The sequence below is a fragment of the Dermacentor andersoni genome, chromosome 1 (genome assembly GCF_023375885.2).
Source record: "Dermacentor andersoni chromosome 1, qqDerAnde1_hic_scaffold, whole genome shotgun sequence".
NCBI lineage: Eukaryota > Metazoa > Arthropoda > Arachnida > Ixodida > Ixodidae > Dermacentor > Dermacentor andersoni.
This window is the reverse complement of record NC_092814.1, coordinates 136850350-136869540: the sequence shown is the minus strand read 5'-3', so window position 1 is coordinate 136869540 and position 19191 is coordinate 136850350.

The following is a 19191-nucleotide window of genomic DNA, read 5'->3' as shown; positions in this document are numbered from 1 at the left end:
GGAGGAACGGAAGCACAAAAGTCGTTCTTCGTAAGAGCATTTCAGTAGTCTTTCAGAATTGACACAGGCAGTCTTACGGATGCTACCTTATTCAGGTAAATAGTGTTTTAGAATTTGGCATTCAGACGCCTTATTGTATGCTGAAGTCACTTACTGTGTGAATGTGTTTTATATAAGAATAATTGTTTCCATTCGTTTCATTCATAGACAAGAAAATGAAGACATCAACATTTCCTGACTCCGATATCATAACGGCTCTACGACGAGAACAACGAAGATGGGAGAGCGGCAGCATGATGACTGCGTCACGAAATATAGGAAGATAGCATGCCAGTGATACTTCGTTGAGAGATATCAAATACAGTGCAGAAAATGAGTGCTGCATTGAGAGCCACGCCGTGAACGACCATGGTTCAGTTCGCCAAAAGTGCCAACGTATGCCTGTTTTAACTATATATGAAGAATATGCCGCTTATCTCATGACCTCGGAAATATACAAATCTTATTACAGTACATAGGCTCTCCATATGCGCAATCTCACTTGCATATCTCTTTTAGTACGTTCTCGATAACGATTGTGGGCTGAGTGCGATGTTACCGATGCTCATACTTGGCTCCCATGATTTTATACTCCTTGGCGACATAAAAGTAAGCGTTTCTGGCATCTTGCCTCATACAAACATTTTTAAGATTTCAATTTCTCGAAGCTCAATCCAGGACCACATTTAATGTTATTATGTCTCTGGGGCGTCCATGATAATTATGTCTGGCAGGTTTGTGCAGAGAGTCGGTTGATTACCAATTTGTGATAAATTATATTCTATGGTTAGGAAGATGAGTGCTCATGAGAAAAAGCATGATGAAGACAACTGTGGCCAATCTATCAAAGGAAGAGTGAAGCGATCGAGAAGGTAAAGGAACTAGGTTAAACAGAGCGGGGTTGTTTAATCGATGCCAGACACTAGTTTATTAGGGAAGAAATGGCTTGAAGCTGGAGAAGCGAAACCTTCGTAGAAGAACGCAGGCACATGTACCAGACAATCTCCAATCAGAAATTGTGTCAGTGAGGTGCGAAGTGATTGTTTGTTTCTCATCCAGAAAGACACCGACACAGCTTTCATCGTTGCGGTCATAGAGATGCATGTTATAGCTGTTTATGAAGGGAAGAATTGTACTGTAGAAAATATCAGGGTGAAGCCGTGTTTCGGTGACGGCAACATCGCGCTCACCGCCATCAAGAAATGAGTCAAGTTGATCACGCTTCGACATTAGACTTCTAATCTTTGTGACTGCTAGCGAAAAGGATGGAACAGTACAATGTGATCGCGGCACTGCATACGTCCTGGTTTTTAGCTATTTGGTCAGTTCTATAACTGAGCCGCAAGGGACATCGTATGTGTACACCTCTGAGGAAAACTATATGGACTAGAGATTGCGCGATAAAGGCGATTTTTTCTCTGCCTATGAATGCAACTTGGAATTGAGGACTACAGTTCAAACTTGGCAGTGTGTACTTTCGAGAGCACTCGTCAATTTCCGTTTATGCATGTATTACAAAGAAATTTAATTTTTGCGGTGACCCTGTGGTCCATATACTTTTGCTCACGGGTGTACGTTTTGTCACTAATACGCACCCGGTCCGCTGACAGTCTGACAGCTTTTTCTTGTGTTCTCAGGTGTTTGATCATATTTTTTTGCGCTTGCTGTGTAACCAATGAAAAGTCTTCCTGAAAATAGCAATTTAAACCCTTCCGTTATCGTACCGAAGCCAAGATGCACTCTTTATCGCTAAATTATTAGCTAGGCTATGATTGGCCTGCATTCTATCAATGTATTATCTATTAATGTAACAATTCGATCATGGTCACTCAAGTAATCTTTTTTTCAAAGGCTTAAGGCCTATTATACGACAGTGTAAAACACTTGCAGTTATAAAATACTGGAGTTTTGACTCTCGACCCCGATTAACAACGTGCCGTGAGAGAAATATATAATTAACCATGAGAAATATATTTTCATGGTATTCATATCTAAACTAGCTTCAGGTTTTCTTGATGAAGATCAAGCGGTCAAGTGATCAATATCATGGTATTCATATCTAAACCAGCTTCAGGTTTTCTTGATGAAGATCAAGTGCCTCTCTAACCCGCCGTGGTTGCTCAGTGGCTATGGTGTTGGGCTGCTGAGCACGAGGTCGCGGGATCGAATCCCGGCCACGGCAGCCGCGTTTCGATGGGGGCGAAATGCAAAAACACCCGTGTACTTAGATTTAGGTGCATGTTAAAGAACCCCAGGTGTTCGAAATTTCCGGAGTCCTCCACTACGGCGTGCCTCATAATCATAAAGTGCTTTTGGCACGTAAAACCCCATAATAAAAAAAAGTGCCTCTCTAGTAGAACACGTTTGTATTTAAATAAAAAGCAACAACAATCATTTAAACATACTTTGGTCCATCATCACCTTTTCTCGGTTTCCGCTGCAATATTTTAAAGGCAAGGCTTCCCATGTTACAATGATTATTTTCCAGTCTTTCGAGATACCACCCATTTGGCGATCTTGCACGGGAATGACTAAGAAAATGGGAAAATGTTTGTAGTGGTGACAACGAGGGCACGGAGTTCTGCTCCGCTTCAAGTGGAGGGAAGAGCTTCGCAGCGACCCTCAGTCTCTTGCATGTGTAATCATGCGAACGAAAATTAAAATTTCGAGTCGGATATCTTGGAATACAGACGTGCTGGAAGAATTCTTCCAAGTGCAACTGCGTAGAAACAAGACTGCCTCTAACTTTTGAATATAAGCATACACATTTACTGCAGTTAATATAAAGTTAATTATTCAATTTTAGTTAATTGGGCTGCTGACAGCGATAATTATCATCTCACTTTGTGTCCCCCTGGCTACATAACTTATCTGCACAGGTGGTCTTCGCGTGCCTGCCAGTGCCTATAGTTAAGAAAACCATAAAACTTAATTTTCAACATACGGTACTTTTCTTTCATTCACAGTCGGTGTCTGCGAGCTAGGACACTGTTTCTCTAGCTCAACTGTTTTCTCCTAATTTCCGTGTACACCTTTGGAGAGCCGCCAGTTGATGCAAGTTGACGTCCCCGTGCCTTTTCCGGGGATGGCGACTTCAGTGGCGGCTGCGTCTTGGAAGCGGACTGGCCTCCAGAGCGACACCGACGGCCATGACACCAGTGTCTACTCGCTCAGCAGTGAGGACTTCTCCGATGACACCTTCGAGCTTGTGCGGAGCCGCAACGCGACACGAAGACACACCACCAGGGCATCATGTCTTCGAGCACATCAACGGTAGGACCAACTCGAAATACCGCAATCAGTACGATTCTATTTGTACCAGAACTGGATACCAGCAACCAGAGGCGACTCAACAGACATTCTGTATTGGTGCAACTTGAAGCGGTGGCGCCAACTCAAATCACAGACGTTAGAATCAACAAAAAAATAGGTTGGCTATTGACCACACACATGAGACTTTGTTGAGAAATTTGAGTAAACTTACATAACTTGGTGGCATAAAGCTACGCTCAAACATCCCCTTGGACAGTGGTTCCATTACTGCTTTCACCTACGACGTGGACATCCCCATCTCCAACAATGACTTGTCGATTGTGGTGAAGCCTTGTGTTGATGGCGTCACCATACCACATGTGTATCGCCTCCGCCAATACCGCTGTGTGAAAATTATTTTCAAGGGCGAGACGCTCCCTTCGCACATCAAGGTGGGCCACTTTAGACACCCTGTGCGGCCATTCATCTCAAAGCCACTGCAATGCCGCAATTGTATGAGGCTGGGACACGTGAGCACCGTGTGCGAGAACACGAGAGTTTGCTCAAGCTGCAGCGAGCCCCACGCTGCAGACTCTTGAGCAGCCGTGGTTCTCAAATGCACCAATTGCCTTGGTTCTCATGATGCTTCCTCAAATGACTGCCCCAAAATGAAGAAGGAAAAGGTAGTCTTGAAGCAGATGGGGAGAGACTTTTCGTCACGTCGGGAAGCTTGGGCGGCCGTTAGAAATGAACGTTCTCGACGCCATCGGAGTTCAAAGAACGCTGGTTCCTCTGTGAAGAGCACTCCCCATCCGACAACACCTCCTACTTTGCCCCCTAGACCTGGCGGAATTCAATCTAAATCTGACAAAGTCATGGAGGAGAACAATACAAGTTGGTCCGCACTACTAAAGCCACAGCCAAAGTCAGAGCCACAGGGGAAGTGAGAACCGAAGCCACTGCCGATGCCACTGCTGGAGCCTGAGCCACGTCAAGTGATAAAGCTGCGCACCGCTGTAGAGTGCACAGCGCGGGTTCCTGACAAGTTGCCCGAAGAAGACCGGCAAGTCGTTGTGATGCTCCGGTCTCTGATGAATACTTTTCGAATGCTCTTGAAATGCCTGTACACTCCGTCAGCGCGAAGTGCAATGCCAAGTGCTGGATGCTCTCAGTTCAGTACTTGCAAGCCTTGAGTAAGCATGGCTCACCCGCAGCATTCTATTCGCACTGAAGTGAAAAAAGGCTGGGCTTTAACGGCATACTGCCAGGTACTGCAACGTACTGCTGACAACCTGTGGCTCCCTGGTCTTCACAGGTGACTTCAACGTGCATCAACAGCTATGGGGAAGCACCAAATTTAGCTTCAGATAGCAGAATGATGGCAGCCTGATTTTTCGGCGAGGCACTTGCTTAGACTTGACTGATTTCAAGGCGCTTTGCTGCGTACACACACAGTGTTCCCTCTGTCCCGCTTTCACCTTTTTGTTCCCCCTTTCCCTTCCCCTAGTATAAGGTAGCAAACCGGACGCTCGTCTGGTTCACCTACCTGCCTTTCCTCTCTTTGCTCTCTCTCTCTCTCTCTCTCTTGCATTCACAGTCACATGAATTACAGCATTGTTTCCTGGGGAAATACAAGTTACGTTCATGTATCGTTTACTCAGCACTTAGACCTACCGGGGTGACTTAGGGGTTTTGGTGTTACACAGCTGACCACAGGATCGTGGGATCAAATCCTGGCCACGGCAGCCGCATTTCGATGGGAGTGAAATGCAAGAAACACGCATGTACTTCGATTAATGAGCGCGTCAAAGAACCCTAGGCGGTCAAAATTAACCCGGAGTCTCCCACTACGGCGTGCCTCATAATCAGATCGTGGTTTTGGCACGTAAAACCACACAATTTTTTATTCAGCTCTTACAAAACCAAACACTGCACATGGTCACTAACAGCGGATTTTTCGCGACTGTTACTCTGTTACTTCGTGAAAACAACATTCTTCTTGTGACGAGCTTGTTCACAGATCATCACACAAATACGTTTTAGAAATTACTTACTAAACAGCTTTCACACGAGTTCATTGATTCCAGCTATCTGATTAATAAGAACAATACCAGGTTTGTACGTAACTACAATTTTCTAGTGCATATAGTTCATTCTAACTTTGGAAAAATTACCTCGTCGTTCCCGGCTATAAAACAGTAAAATGGTTTACCCAACACGATTAAATCTGCATCATTCTTTTATGCACTTAAATTTACTCTTAAGCGTTTTTACATGTATAACTAAGTTTACATTGTTCCTTATACCACCGTTGCCATTTTAATCTAATGACAGTATTTTTATGTAATAGAGGATTGCATATCGATAATCGTATTTCATTTGTTTATTTTCTTATGTTACATTTTACGTTATTGTGTTTGTATTACCTAAGTTTCTCGTCTTTCATACCTCTCTACATTGTTATTACCAGCCGAGGATCCCGTTGCAGTCTTCGACTTTGGGACCATCGTCTATGTATTATTTCTAACCTATTCACCGAATTTAAAGAACAATAAACTGAAACTAAAATTGCCATTGTTTGTTAGTGATGATTGCCTCTCCTCTTACGTGATTCTCCATTAAGGTCCCATAAGGGTAAAGAATTGACGATGACCATGACGATGATTGTGATGACTTAAACTTAAAATTTTAGTCTTAGCAGCAGATGAACCATCCTGCCATTTGACCCTATCAACAGGAGCGTGATGGGCACTCTACGCAAGATAACGTAGTTCGGCAACATCAAACGCCGATATCTGATACCTCAGCAAGGTTTCGCGACAACAGGCATCATAGGTGATATTCTGACATGGATATACAATATGCGCACTTGCTGGTATTTACAAAGCCTGCTAGGGAAGCTGTTCTGATTGTGCACGTCGGCCATCATAAAGACGCGCTGTGTGAAGGTTACATTTATGGTGACCCCGTCGCAACATTCGTCACTTCCGACACAGAGTCCGAAGATTCATTTTGAAACCGTTTCAGCGTCACAAGTTCTGAAGAGAGGAAAAGTGAGTAATGTTTACAAACTGTGTGGTGCGTGCCCGGTGGGTGGAACAGCGACCATTTATGCTCTTCGGCAGTTCAGTTTTGATGCGATGGATGAAATTGATAGGGATTTATTGCGCTGCTGAAATAAATAGCACCACCTCTTTGCATACCTGGCACCGGTTATGAACTTCTTGGATGACAGGGTTCAAATCGTGAATTAGGAACAGTCCTCTCCTTCTGTTGAAGATTTAGTCTAATATTCACAATTGCTTGTTTTATTACTACCACAAGTCGAAAATGTACGGATTTGGGGCAAAACCAATACCGCGGAAAGCGCTTAATTATTACCTCCTCCCTCTTTATAATGGATCTCCAATGCATCTGTTGAAACGCCCTGACATTATCCCTATCCAAGGCGTTGTCTTCTTCTTGGCAAGGTTCGCAATAATACGGTTCTTTCACAATATTTAGCTTCTTATAAGCTATACGAACATTAATAATTACTCTCAGAGATGGCCGACCATTTTCTTATTGATTTGTAAGTGACTAACTCTTTCTAATCGTTTTGATAACGAAAGTTTCTTTCAGTTAGGATGATCATTGTTATAATGTCATATAGTATCGTCTTTAGTATATTTCGGATTTCAAAGTCACGCAGTTCACGGCCCTCATTCCCCTTTAAGAGAGTAATGCATACATCGACTGTGTGGAGACGTGGTTTCTCGGACTCAGCAAAATCCCCTCAAGAAAGATTACTGAGCCCAAAAAACTGCTTAGGCTTCTGCCAGTGAGGACAGGCCAGCTTTGACAGCTGAGCCTTCTGAGCGCGCGTACAAGAGCTCGGGCTATGTGCCACGGGCCGTAGTCTACCCAGCAGCCGGCGAGAGGCAGCCCACAAGCGATGTATAATACTATGTTTACCCTTTAGTACTCTTCGGCGTTTTGAAACCCTCTTCTTATTTATTTTTCTGCATAACTATGGGTTGAACTGTTTATTTTGGTGGCTGTAATAATTGGAGCCCTTTTCGTGGCCTATTCGTGTTAGATTTCGTTAAAAAAACTTTTATTCGTAGATTTCTTACGAATCACAATAAAATATTTACTTTTTTGATGGTAGATGTTGGCACGCCCCCCCTATCCCCATTTGGTTTCTCGTCTGTTGTTTAGAAAAGAAAACGAAAGAAGAGAAAAAATAAGTTCCACAGCGTCTGCACATAAGTTAGGAGGAAGATAGGAGGTAGCTGTTTGTAAAGGAACAAACCATGCTGTTGTTAATGCAATTATACGTGAGGCAGCGGTATCTCCTCGGCTGGCAACATCATAGACAACTAAAAGCACCAGGCAAAGACACGGCTCTGTAGTCGCCCTCTCGATAGCTTCGACTTCTCCTCCTACTTGAGGTTCTTCATCAATTTTTTTTACAGCCTCCTCAGGGAGGCGCTTGCCATGCCGCGGTTTCCTTCTCCTCCTCCATCCACTCCTCGTTTCCAACCGGTAATCATCTAGAAATAATCTTTACATATAACCTCATGAAAATGCAATCGACTTATTTTTATTTTTTTATATTTTGCATATTTTGTTCCTCTCATTCATCAATGCCAAGCAGCATAATGAACGAGGTACAGTCGCCAGCTCAGCTGAAAGGCAAACAAAGACCCGGTATTTGTTGCGCGCTAGTAATATAGGAAGCGTCGTCCAGTGGTTAAGACATTGGAGTAAGCTTGACTGCCCGCCTGTCTAAAACTCATTAGCGGCCACGCGTCTCATGCCTTAGCATCAAACCCCTGTATCGTACTGCGGCAAAAATTTCCGAAGAAAAACCAAGCACGCTTTCTCTGTAGCAGCGGATGCTGTGTGGGAACGATGCACCGGCCGACCTTTCAGTGTGCTGCACTTCATCTTGTTGCCCCACCTACGGCACTCGAAACGATGGGCGCAGACTTTCAGTCAGCCGCGTGCAACACTCTTGCCTGATAAGCTTCGAGAGCGACACAATTAAGGCGCTCCGCTACAGCGGCTCCACTCGGCACCGAGATGCATCACGGCTAGTCGGTGGACGCACGTTCCACTGACCGACTGACAGCGCGGTGCACACGGAATGCGCCGCCGCCGGTCAGGCCCGAGCACTGGTGGCCGCGCACCGTCTATCTTTAGGGGGCCCGCGGCGGGGGTCCCGCCTGCACGCCCGGGTCCTCCGTCAAGGTCGCCTTCGAGGGCTGCTGCCTAGACACGCGCCGGGAACCTTCGCCAGGCCTCCCACTTTCAGACAAGCTATAGCTTTCAGTTTCGTTGCGCTCCATTACAATATTTGCTTCGTCCACTTCAAGCAACGTTGTGCCTTTCCGACAAATTCACTCTATCTCCCGTTTATGTCCCGCAGTCGTACAACCTCTCATTCGGCACCCTTCTTGTGGCAGCAACTCGGGAGCTTTTGTTTTGTTTGGGTATACTTTGTAACCATTTTCAGCCAAAGTGTTTAGGCATTTGCAGACATGCAGGACTGCACAGGCTACGCAGACAGCGATACGACTCGGTTTGGCAAGACTGCCGATCAACGGTTGCGATTTTCCATTAGTGAAGTGAGTTCCCTGGAATCCGGTCCCGCTGGAATTTTTCGATAAGACTGATGTATCGAGATGGCATGATCCATTTTTCTTACGTGAGCAGAAAACCATGGAAAGCTTTTACTCCTCTCTAAGAACAACAATAAAAGCAAGATAAGTTATGTTCTCAGTGCGCGCAGTTCTTTTTTTTTTTTATCGCTTTGGCATAGCCTTTGGAACTTCTCTCAGTCTTCTGCGATAGGAATTATGGGTAAGGGTTTCTGCCTAATTGAACCAACCCGCACTTGAAGGAAGAGTTCTTACTTCATTGACAACACATCTAACCAAAGAGAAATTTCAACTTGCAGCTACTTTCATTACAGCACTCTACTCATATTCATTTACAACGTAAGGAAATATATATTAATTACGACTTACCACGCTTCAATGGAAGTGTCATGGAAACGGTGGCGCTGCTAGTCAAAGAGAATTAAAGGAGCCTTAGTGCTTCGTCACGCAAATGCATAAGTTGGTCAGTATGCTGCTAGCGCGTAGGAGACACTCCGTTACATCAGACAGCGAAATGTCTGGCATGGGATGGCCCGATTATGTTGGCTGCAACCATCCAACCGGCAAATATATGGAACTCAATACAAAGCATTTATTTTTGTGACATGGACTGGAAAGGTTATTTGAGCCATGTTCACGTCGTTTGGTTCATTTTTTTTTCTTCCACAATTCTCAATGCGTTGGTCATGGTCACATCACAAGAATAATGCCGATGTTCTTCTGTGGTCACCTAAGCTAAATAGCATCTGGCTGCGTCACCCCCTGAAAGGAAGGCCCCCCTCGGAATGCCTAATGCTGGCTATTTTTTTGCTTACCTGGTATTGTTATGGTGTTGGCCTCATGATAGAAAGTCCCAGTGTCCGCGGCAGCGAATTCCCTTACGACGTTTGCCAAATACTACCCTCCCCCCAACAACGTACTTACTAATTCTAGGAACTGCCATGACTTATTCTAATGATTCAGCTAGAAAACGATCATAATTCGCTAGAATCCACCAAAAAAATATAGTGCGAATTACTGCGATAAGAATGAACATAAAATCAAGTCGGCAAATGTGATTTATTACATTAGCTACTCGGAAATAATAAAAAAAAATGCAGAAATAAGACGCTCGTTTGCGCAGATAGCAAGGGGCTTATTAAAGGTTTTCCAAAAAATGCACCAAAATGTGGAGATGCATGAATAGCCATTTTATACCTAGGTATAAATTTAAGTTACTGATCCCAAAAAATCAATCTTTTCACTTAGTTTATCCGGAAGATAGCGATGAAGAAGCCTTAGAATCTGCTAATATTCGCTTTATTCCACTAAAAATGCCTTAAGAACATCGCTACTAAAAGTTCCCTAAATATGTGGAATATGCCGAACAGTCAGTTTTGCCTCTGAGAAAGACAAAAGCCTCAAGAGCTATCAACTAGTCCCCTAAAATGGCAACATTCCCCATTTTATATTCTTATTTCATTGTCATTATTATCGGCCAATCTTCAGCCGAACACGAGAAAAATGCACCTCTCAATGACCTACACTTGCACCAGCCCTGTGTTAGCAGAGACCATGTTATGCCAGGCCACCGGTTACGCACTCTACGCATGACGTGAAGTACCGAACTACACTGTTTTCTTTTAATACCACCTAGAAATCACTTACCTTCGTTTGCTCTCTAAACTACACTGCCGTCTTCCTATTATTTATGTTCCACCTAAGATTTTCCTTTCAATCGCTTGTAATACCAAACGTGATCGCTAGCTTCCTCTCAAGTTTCTATGTTACCTTTCAAGTTTCCCCTACATAGGTTGCTACGGCAGAATACATTGATTGTAAACTTCTTTCTGATCAAGTATGTTGGTAAGCTGCCGTCTGTGATTTGGGAGTGCCTGCTAAATGCGCTCTAACTTATTTTATTCGGCAGATTCCCTCGCCAACATACGAGTTGCCTGTGTGGACTCGGCCTAGATATATGTACCCCTTCACTTCAGTAGACTGGCTACCAATCACGAACTATTGTGAAGCAAACTTGTTCCCTAGCTTTATTGAATTGAGATATTACCTTTATTCGCGATGTAATTATCATAACAAGTAGTATTAGAACACGAGCAACTAGATAATACGCCGATAAATGTTCTATGCTCTGATGTTCCCTTTAAAATGGCCTAGGGTTACGCTAACCTCATCCGAAGTCTACGGTTCAACTAAGGTTATAAGGCGTTGCAGATAAACAGTCGAAGGCATTCGCATTAAAACATATCCACCGCATTTTTTCCGCTCAAGAGATATTCCATCCTCTATTGCAGCCATTCTCTTCGACATATCTTGCAAAGGCCATCTAACTTGATAAGTAGTTGCACTTGAAATTCACGTAGCTTATTTTCAACTGCATCTAAGAATGCCTATATTGCTGTTGCGGGTAACGAATAGTTCAGTAAAAAAAACCTCGTTGTTACTCTTCATATGCTAATTACATTGCATTGTCTAGCATTTTCGGCATACACCTTTCTGACAATGCCGAGTGATCGTTTTATTCATATCATGTTTATCCTGTTAGTGTCTGACACATCTTTTCAGTGTTATAATTTGTATTTTTCTCATTTCATGCGCATTCCGTTAGTTAGTGTCACCCTAAATGTTTCCAGTGTTACAATTTGCAATATCCCTTATCTAAAGTTTGTTGATGAATTTCGGCAGTTCGGTCAATTTGACCTACTATGCGAAGTTGCAAACTACCATGATTTGGCGTTACTTCTTAATCACGACTTTTGTTGCTTGGGAAAGTCAGGAATGTCTGTGTGACGACACGATAGAGCGTCATCTGTGCTACTGCCCATCCTTCGAATGTAAGCCATATGCGCTGTGAGAAAGTATCAGCCACTTGGATGCGAGGGCGCTCATGTCAGAAAAGATGCTGGCACCTTGGCCGAGAGCACTGTCGCATATACGAGGTCAAAAAAGCCCCACTTCGCTTTTTGAAGGTGACCCGACACTGCGACCGCCTGTTACTGTCAGTGAATATATTCCTGAGTGAGTGCGTCCACACTCATTGCCTATTTCTTGTTTTCTTTATGTCCCTTTCCCCTTTCCCTTTCCCCTTCCCCGAGTGTAGGGTCGCCAACCGGAGATTACTTTGGCTAACCTCCCTGCGTTTCTTCTTTGTCGCTCTCTCATCTGCAATGAGGATTGCAATCTACGTATATCACTACCGACTTCATTCTCGCTCAGAACACACGCACGGAGGCGCACACACACACTTGAACATATCAGTTGCGTTTTTTGGGGTGAGCTATCCTTAGCGTAGCGTTTTTCCGGTAAAAAAAAGCGACAGAAATGCGAAAAAAAAAAACAGCTGACGCAGGCTGGTGCTTGGGCACAGCAGCAGCCCTCCTGCTCCCAAACGTGCTGCGAGCGAGCTAAATGTGCTAACCAAACCGGTCGATTCAATTTCATGGGGAGTTCATGTTGAATGTGTACGCTTATTGCCTGCTATTTGAGAGCCTCACGTTTAATTTGAGTATGGGGGACGGGACAGTTCTTGACTGCGATAAGCGATATGCGGAAGTCACGTTGTCACGAACTGTGTCGCAAGCTGTGGATTTTCCATGTCTGGTGAACCAAAGTATTGCAGCCTGCATTCACAAAAGCCACTTGCGTTAGAATTGTGCATAAGGGCAACTTCAAGCCAATATTGACGTTAAACAAATTCTTATAGCGAAGGCGCCCGGCCAATAACAAATAGCAGTTACAAAAAAAAGAAGCTTTGTGATTTCGCCCCCTGATGTTTTCAGATATACTCTCGAGACATCTCGTATTTGTAGACTGAACGTAAATTTATTATTTACTGAGTTAGTCATTTATTAACGTAAATTTGATTAATTAAATAGATGAACTTGGCTTATTACGGTGGCTGCTGACCGTTATTTTCGCGCGAAAAGAAGGTATCGCGACTTTCTTGTATAGCTGGGTGCATGAGAACTGGACAATTTGCATACTCTCGATACTTTGGTTCGAAGTGACTACGGAATAATGTCTTTAGCTAGCCAACCCCGCGATTCTCTTTATTTGTACCACTAGTCTTACTCCGTTGGAAACGTACGTGAAAGTCGGGAATAATCTCTATATCTTCTGCAATAGACGAGTCTCCCAGGTAGCCTTCAAATACAAACTTCACTTTCCGCCTGGATCCATGGATGTAGAATGAATACGCAAGCACGCAGATACGGTTATTGGAGCTCAAATGTGAAAAAAGGGGAGAGACGGGCGCACAGATATTAGGAGTGTTGCCTTTGACATAGATTGGTGGCGCATACCACCACCCCGGATTCCTACAAATTGGAAAACGATGCCTCTTGTGGCCACGAGAAGGAAACACTCACTTAAGTGCTGTTTTTCGGATTAACTAATCTAAGAGTCGGTGAAATAGATTGCAGGCCAGGAGGCAGATAGTATGGCAATACGAAAACAAATTAAATTGTGACAAGGCACGTTATTATGAAATTTACTTTGGAATTCTGATCAATCGATCTGATAGCTCCTGATAAAACGTTCGGTCGCGCCGTGCGGGACAGTTTTCTTATGTGAAGCCCTGGAGCGCTTACACACAATGGGCTGAACGCTCGGGTTGTCATCTCAACGACGCGTTTAGTCAATTGCGTATTCTTGAGACAACGTCACCAAACGATGACATTTGCGCACCAACCGGCAGATGTCCATTAACGATCTGTTTGAGCCCTGTTTGTTAGCACGGTGTTGCCTCTGTATTCTTTGAGCTCAAAAGTAGTGCCTCTTGTGTTGTGGACAACCTTCAGATGCGGCCTGTAAAATGTGTTCTTGACCTTATCATTGCCCATCTTCACGTTATATATATATATATATATATATATATATATATATATATATATACTTGTATTAGGTGTCTTAATAGATTTTACCAAGGCCTTTGATCGCCTATGGCTTTCCATTTTGTTTCAGAAGCTATGAGTTTGCTGTATTAAAGGTAAAGCCCTTCCACTACTTGAGATGTATTGATCGTACAGACAACGGTACGTCTAAATTAATAACTTGAAATCCACAGTGGTACCCGCGTTTCTTGATGTGCCCCGAGGCAGTATTCTTGGTCCGGTTTTACTTAAATTATATATTAGCAACACGGAAAGCATAATTTCTAACGCCTATTTCATATTTACGCTTATGAACCTACTATATTTCTCACAGAAAATTAGGATGCTGTGTTATATTGGAATGCAAACACATCGTTAAAAAAGCTAGAATTGTAGTAAAGTACCAATCGAATTTCCGTCAATGTAATGAAACCGAAGGTCGTGTTTTTCAGAACCAGAAATATCAAATATGAAAAAAATTAAAGACCTAGTTTACAAGCTTGAAACAATAGAATTAGTTACGTCATTCAAATCTCTTGGCATCACATACTCCGAAAATATGACGTGGGGTGAACGCACTAACCATACTGCAAAAAAAAAAAAAAATTGAGTACACCTAAGCACTTCGTATGAGTTGTGAATGCGACAGCATTATTGTGCGATTGAACGCCGCTGAGCGATCCATCGAGTTAACTTCTCGCGGGCAAGCGAGTGCGTTAAGACGTTTGTCAAACGTTTTCTCCCTGTTATTCCCGTCCCCTCTGCCAGTATGTATATGTTGATGGGAATGTGAAATATTGTTATTATTGCTCATCAGCCTAGTTGTCACGCACATAGTAATCGACGTTCTTTGGGCTGAGAAGTATGCGAAAATAGTTTAAAACTTTGATTATTAGTAATCTAAGGAATGATTATTAGTAATCTAAGGAAGTTCGACTTCTATAATTTAAAGAATGGCACTGAAGGTCGCAGTGCTCTGTACGGTAGCGGAGTAGGTTAAGAAAACCAAAATATTTGATCGCCCTTTTTACCCACCCCAGTAACTCAGAGGCTATACTGTTCTGCTGCTGAGGACGAGCTCGTGAGTTCGATTCGCGGCCAAGGGGGTAGTATTTACATAGCAGCGAAATGCTAAAACGCTCCTGTACTTTGATTTAGCTGACCTTAAAGAACCACAGGTGGTAAAATTAACCCAAAGCCCTCCGCTGCGTTGTCTCTCGCAGCACCAGTTCTTCTTCGGGCAATAAATCCCATGAATCGTTCAGCTACATATTTAAATAAAACTCCGCTTCCCATTTAAAAATTTTCCATTTAGCCGCTACTAGCGGCTGTCGCTCATGACTGCCATCGGAAATCTTACTCAGACGGCCACTGCGTTAATAGGAAATCGCGAATGTGCTTACGTAAGATGACGTTTGGGAATTCGGGTCCAGCTTTCTTTCGTATGCGAAAACACGGCAGACTATTCCTGCATGGGCAAGCGCTGCTTGAATTAAGTATCTCGGCGAATTCGGACTGTGGCCATTGACTCTTAAAATATTCGCCTATCTTGCCCCCCGTCATTGCTTGTCTATTCCCTGCACTGATGTTTCTCATCAGTGAGAGAAAGCTAGACGAAATCCTTCGCTGCTACCGAGAAGGGAAATTGACAGTTTCGAGCCGCCTACTCCCAAACGACGGCAAGTGCCCGCTATTGTGCTATCTAATAAAAGAGGACAAAAAATAAATAAGAGACAAGAAAGTGTACCTTCGCGCACCGGAATAGACAAAGAGAGAGCATCAATGGTGAGCACGACAATGCCTGGTGCACGTTTCGGAAGAAAGGCGTTCCTTGGGTAGCAATGTGGTGGGTCCGTTGCTGTTTTTAGAGCAGCTCGCACCATTCGTTGGCACAAAAAGAGCAGCAATACTTCCTACTCTCCTCTGAAGGCATGCATTTCAAAAGGCAGACGCGGCAAAGACGTATGGAAAGCGTTTCCTGACGACTGCTTACTATTGCTATATGGTTGTGGCTTACTGTACTGCACACGCAGCTTTGAAAACTGTGAATTGTAGTGGGTTACTTTTTCACATGTGGTTTATCTGATTTGTGACAGTGCATGCAAGAGTGCTTGCCCTGCCAAGCTATATGAAGGCCTAAAGCTTTCTTTGCTATTGTCAGTCCAATAATTGATTTCCACGTCAGGCTCTTCTTTATGGTGACCGGTAAATACAGATACCATGGTTAGTCCGGCAGCCTTATGTCTCAACTGCCATCATTATTACCCCGGAAGATATTTTTTGTTGAAATCGCCACAAAATCTAGAATGAGCAGATGTATTAAATTTCCTTAGGCAATTGGTTACGATAAGCGATAGATTTAAGAGTGTTTCCTATAGGCTACATACCAGAAATATTTTTTTTCTTGCTGAGTTTTGGTATTCAGTACAATGTTTCTGGCTAAATGTATTCAGCCAACGCTGAATGAATGACCTCCAGAAGACGCCATGTGATGGGTTAGAGCAGGAACAAAGGACGAAAAATAAAGGATTTGCCACGTAACACGCATTCTGTTGAAGGCACGGTTAAAGAAGACAGACTGAAGCAATATTTCCGGCTACAGTGCTATGACACACGGGATGAAAAGCAAATTAAATGTACACCTAGGGTTCACATGCGACTAGAACTATATGTACAAATTCCAAATGAATCCATATATGGCTTGGGGTGAACCTCGCTTCCAGTTTCCAGCCTGGTGTTATCGCCATTTTCCGAAAAGGTGCCTCTGTAATTATTCATTCTTTTTGTTGGTTTTGCTGATTCTCGATGTGTTTTGCACATTTTGATTAAAAATAAACATTCCTTAAATACTTATACGTCTCCTCCTGTGAAAGCTAGGTACGATTCTTACTTTCATAATCAGTAAGTGGTTTTGGCACGTAAAACCCCATAACTGAATTGAATTAGACAATAAAGAAGCTATAACCAAGCAGTGAACGGGCCTAAACAAGTGCATACGGTAAAAATCAGTTATTAGGGTGGCGCTTTCTTTGACTCTTTCTCTCACGACTGTTGGGCGGTTGTTTGGCCGAGTAAACTCTGCCGATCCTGCGCACAGTGTAATCAAAGGTGGTGACTTAGTGACTTGGTAGGCCCATCCTAATACCTGCGAACATGTGTCATCGGACTGGGTTTAGTGTGGTTCGTAACGCGGGCTGATTCTTGAAGCAGTGCGTGCAATGCTCAAGCATCCGCACGTTTCATTGCGTTAACCAGTGAAGCTAACCAATCAGCGTACACAGTAGCCTATCTCAGAAGGTCTACCGCAAAGCTATTGCTTGACTTTGACAATTATCCTCTTGTGTTTTTTAACAATTTCTTCAGTTCTGGCAGTTTGCCTTGTTTTAGTGTCTGATGATTGGGCTTTCAGCATTTGTAAACATTTTCGCCCGATACAAAGGTTGCTTAGACTACAAGTGAAAAGAACTGTGTGAGACTCTCCTATGTTAAAACATCTCTAGGAAGGACGGTTCCCACAACGAGGTGCGGCGCTCTTTAAGTACTCGCGTGGTGTTAACGTTGTGGTTCATTCTTCAACATGGTGAGCTATGCCACCACAGTTTAATAATTATGTTCGTGGCCCATTCGATTGCTGCACAGACAAACCGCTGGTTCACAGAAAGGCGCACGGATAACTTAGATCACGACGTTGCTGCATTGATCCGCTTGGCTACGGCGCTCACACTGCCTTAGCACCATAATTAGCGATCAACGTCGGAAGTTTCATTTACGGTGCCTTGTCCCAGCTCTCACCGCGGTGGTCAGTGGAGAGAGCGGCACTGGGTGCTTCGACAACAGAGATAATATTTTAATGGGAGGTAAGCGCATATATCGACGAAAGAAGCTTTGTCTCTGGCTGGCTACTGTGCGTATGGGAAAAGGAGAAGGGGAAATAAGAAGGAGAGAGGGGGAGTGCGGATGGCACTCATAGTCCACAGTGAACTATCGACAAAAACGCTGTCAGCGCTATGGGCTTAAACTATGCGCCGACCAAGGGCCGGTTTTGCAAAGCTCTTCGTTTATAAGTGATCTGCGTCATTGGGCAGTCGTCTTCACTAATAATAAAATTCTGTCCTATCTCATGATTTACTCGCATTGATCTGCACTTAGAAACAGTTCTAGCGTGACTACATTTTGTGAGAACGGATCCAGTTTGCGCTGTTCCATCTGCTTCCCGGCGTCTGTAGTTTTTTACTTATTGGATCTGGATTCACACTAAAAGACAGAATTGTCGCATTTAATATTTCACTGGTTATGTTACTCAGTGATCTCAGTAATATTCGCGCGGTCGGCTACAAAACCTTACGGACCGCGGGATCTGAAGAAAAGCAGACTATTTCATCAGCTTGGGCACACAGCTTGGTACGCCTTCTCACTCGGTTCTAGTGCGCTCAAACAACACGGTGTTGTGCGTTTTTAGTGGCTGAGGGCACGAACTACTTGAATATTGAACTTATTCGTTGAACCTACACCTCATAAACTTTTGACGCCGACTTAACATGTGAGACTGAACGCGCCTTTGTCGATCTGGCTGCCTGCACATCGATTCACAGAGATTGCAAAATAGACGGTTCTATCGGGGCAAAGTCCACCTTAGATCAAAAAATTTAATGACCTCAGTAGCTTCGTGCTTTTAGGCGAACAAACCGAAGAGCAGTGGCGATGAAGATTAACCAAGCATGACCATTTAGCAAACTAACCCCGCGTGTTTTCATGGTGTTATGGTTGATTTCTGGATGCGAAGGCGATGTGCTCTAGTCTTTGTCCTTACGACGCTTGAACCGTGCATAAATAGGTGCAATGAATTGCTGGTGCAGGTTTGGGACATGGTCCTTCTTCGGTTTAGAATTACGCTCGCAATTGACCAGAATCGAGCCCTCTCGATTGTCCTTAATCTCGGCATATTATTCCCAGTGTGACGGCATGGTGTCGCTCCGGCATTTAGGCACGCCATCAGCCTTACAGTACCATAGGCAAGCAGCGAATAGAAAGGTTCTGCACACCTGTGAGTGTCGCTCGTCTGCCCATTTGTCTCTCAGCTTCTGCTAATACAGCAGGGGCCCAAAATTAGAATGAGGTTGGGAAAGTTCTTTTGAAGTGCTTCCGGAGGTAGATCTAGTAGCAGATTTAGACTTGAGCTTACCAAAAAACAACAGTGTTTTGAACCTTTGTGATTGTGCGCGATCGTGAAATTTCATCTAAAGGTCCCTCATATATAGGTTGTTCAGTTTGTTAGACTATTCAGAATTTTCAAAAGTTACCTCTGCCGGATAGCAGAATTCTAATCCATGAAATGAATTACTCGAAGAGGTGGAAATTAAGTGAGCTGGTGAATTTGCAACGCATAT